Source organism: Malurus melanocephalus, unplaced genomic scaffold (genome assembly GCF_030028575.1).
Source record: "Malurus melanocephalus ecotype Western Australia unplaced genomic scaffold, MMel_1.1 scaffold_900, whole genome shotgun sequence".
NCBI lineage: Eukaryota > Metazoa > Chordata > Aves > Passeriformes > Maluridae > Malurus > Malurus melanocephalus.
The window spans coordinates 101874-105110 of record NW_026624132.1 but is presented as its reverse complement, the minus strand read 5'-3'; the positions used below and the strand labels follow the sequence as shown (position 1 = coordinate 105110).

Sequence of the window (3237 nt, the reverse complement as noted above, 5' to 3'; positions counted from 1 at the left end):
CTACGGGAATTTGGAGGATTTAGGATTTCMATAGAATTCTGGAGGATCCTACAACAACCCAGTCACGCTGAGGACTTCAGTCATGAGCTCTGCTCTTTCTCACCAATTCTTGCAAAATACAGAATAATCACTCCTTACTCGTGTCATCAGCATTTTCTCACCCGTCCAAATTCCCCCCCAGATTATTCCTGGGAGCAGAAATGATGTGGGTCCAGGAGCTCCCAACACCAAGGGCAGGATGAACACTGAAGTTCAGAAAAATGAGCCCCAGTTGTGTAATATAGCAAAATTCACTGAATAACTGCTCAATTCCAGCACTGATAGATATGGAACAAATCCCAAAAGTCACCAAACATCTGCAGCTCCCATTTCCCTGGAAACTGTGAGTCCACAATGACTTTCAGGAACTGAGGGGTCTCCAGCTCCCATCCCAATTAATGGAGTGAAACTGCCTCTGCCCAGGGGGATTTGTGTGYCTGGAACCAGCAGCTTTCCCCCATTCCCAAGGTTTGTGAAAGCACAGATGAAGTTGCAGCAACACAATCCTCCCCAGAATAAAGCTCCACAGCTCGGCCAAGGCTGTGCTGGCGTTTCCCTCKATAACCATAAACCTTTGGAAACGATTCCCTCCGCCCCCCCTGCCGTGGTGATCTCTGCTCTGGCAAAGGGGACAAAGGGAAAGGGCGGAGGGTGAGGATTTATGGGGCTGTACCACGCGTTTCTGCAGCAATATGGATTTGATTTCGCAACAGAGAGGGACACACTGGGATTTGGGAAGCTGGAGCCRGGGAAGAAGCCACGTTCCCACCCCGTGCTCAGCATCTTCCAGCAGCACTGGCAGGGATGGTGGAGCCTTAGAAAAGGGACTTTTTAAACAGGCAGAGAGAGCCAGGACACAGGGAATGGGGKSACACTGCCAGAGGGCAGGGATGGATGGGATTTTGGGAYGGAATTGTTCCCTGGGAGGGTGGGCAGGCCCTGGCACAGCTGTGGCTGYCCCTRGATCCCTGGCAGTGCCCAAGGYCAGGCTGGAGCACCCTGGGACAATGGGAAGTTGGGGTGGGATGAGATAAACTTTAAGGTTCCTCCCAACCCAAACAAGCTAGAATCCCATAATTCTACTCATTCTCACACTCAGTCTCATCCCAGGCCTTACTACGGAGAACTCAACACCAACAGGATTAAATATTTTGAGTCTTTTTAGGAACAGAGCCTAAAAAATTGAGAATTTTCAGTACTCACCAAAAAGTTACCACGTTGCCAAAGAAACGTTAGGTTTGAAAGAAAAKAAGTACCTGAAACCTACAGCACAACTCAGTAATTGGATTTAACACCAGCAAGAGATGAGAGATGCTGGTAGGTACTCTGCTGTCTGGGAGCACAAAAAATTCCTCCAGGACAATGCAAGAGCTTCATTTTCCAAGGAAAAATCCTTAATCAGATGGGATTATGGAATGAGCTCACTCCCAGCATCAGACCCCATGCATTGCTCCTCTCTGGAGTTCATTGCTCCTTGATTAGGGATATCCCAAATGCTGTGGTGCATCCCATGCCAGGATAAAATACGGGATTGAGGAGTCATTAACTCCATACTAATCCCTCGATCTCATTTAGTGGCACTGAGCAGCACAAAATCCTCCCACTGYACACTACTCACCCTTTACTTCCAGAATTGTGTTTCTAAAAAAATTTACAACCCAGACAAACACAGACAAGTAACGTGTCCCTGATGCCGGGGGTTCTAAGCCAATAAAAACACTGCATAATCACCTGGCAAATTGCTGGGAGCTCCATTTGATGTGCTACACAAACGAAATCACAGAATCATGGAATAAYCAGAGTTGGAGTATCAAGTGCAGCTCCTGGCCCTGCACAGGAATATCCCAAAATCCCACTCTGTGTATCCCTGAGCTCTGGCAGCCTCGGGGCTGTGCCCATTCCCTGGGGAGCCTGATCAGTGCTCATCTCCCTCTGGGGGAAGAATCTTTCCCTGATATCCAACCCAAACCCCTCCTGACACAGCTCCAGCTCCTCCTTCCCAAGAGCACCAGGCTAAAATCACAATTTACACTCAAATCTCCCTTTCCCCCCACAAAAAAAAAAGTAAAGAATTAAAGCTTGGGATAAAGAATCACAATTTAGAAGTTACTAAAGTAACTAAAAAGTTCCAGGAGTTGGACTCGATGACCCATGTGGGTCCTTTCCAACTCAGGATGTTCTGCAATTTCATGATTCTAACTAAACTTATTACTGCAACAGGGTGTGTAATCTCAGTATCAACACGAAACCTSCTGGAATAATGACGCTTCCCACTAATTAACCTCCTTCCCACACTCATCCCACAACTCCCCACACGTGGGAAAGTTCCCTCGTCAAGCAGAACTCTGTGATTCCAAGGAAAACCCATGGCCCGGTTGGTAAAAATTGAAAGGATACTAAAATTGGTAAAATTGAAAGGATTTGGCTGAAAGCTGGGGCTGGAACTGCCAGATCTGGATATCCATCAGTGCCATGGGGAAGGTCGGGAGGGAAGGAGGTGGGAAGGAAGCAGGAAGGAGAAGGAAAGGAAGAAAAAAAAAAAGCCTATCTTAGAATTATTTTTACATAATGAAGCAGATTACTTTTTACATAATTAAGCAGATTTCGACTCATTCCCGTGCCACACGCCACTTGTTGAACCACATCACAGYTGCGCTCTACCTCCCACCGGGAATACTCCTCAGAACAGCGGAAAAAAAATTAAAAAAATTAAAAAAACCTCCAAACCAACCCCAAAACCACCCAAACACCGCTCGGGCCCGGCCCAACCCGCCAGGCCCCGCTGCCAAAAGGGCCGGGCTGACACTTCCCGCTGTCCCCGCGTTGTTTAGGGTGGAACGGCTCAGAATTCCCGGTGGGAACCCCCCTGTCCCGCAATCCCGGGATCCCGGGACTCACCGAGCGCCGCTCCCGGTGTCTCCACGGGCGACCGGAGCGGGAGTTTAGRCCACGCCCATCGAGCTAAGCCACGCCYAATTYCACTTWGGCCCCGCCCATCCCCGCGTGGCCCCGCCCCGCCCCGAACGGGGCGGGGCGGGGCCACGCGGGGATGGGCGGGGCCAGGATAATAGTGGGCGGGGTCAAACCACTCATTTTAATCCATGCAGAATTCCACAGGCAAATCCGGTTTTTCCTGTTTTAAGGGGTGGATTCAGCCGTGCCCCCGGTTTTTGGGAAGGGGTTGAGCGAGAAAATSGT

At 49.5% G+C, this 3237-nt stretch overlaps 1 protein-coding gene across 3 annotated transcripts in view; it reads right to left on the bottom strand.

The window, feature by feature from the left end:
* GNG12 (G protein subunit gamma 12) overlaps positions 1-3008 on the bottom strand; it is a 19422-nt gene extending 16414 nt beyond the window's left edge. For 2 of the 3 annotated variants that reach the window (XM_057386018.1, XM_057386017.1), the window contains exon 1: positions 2938-3008. The gene's annotated coding sequence lies outside the window, so the exon portion shown is untranslated. Of the gene's footprint in view, positions 1-2621; positions 2646-2937 lie in introns of those variants that run through there. The other variant, XM_057386019.1, reaches the window with a different exon arrangement.
* Positions 3009-3237: the final 229 nt, after the last annotated feature.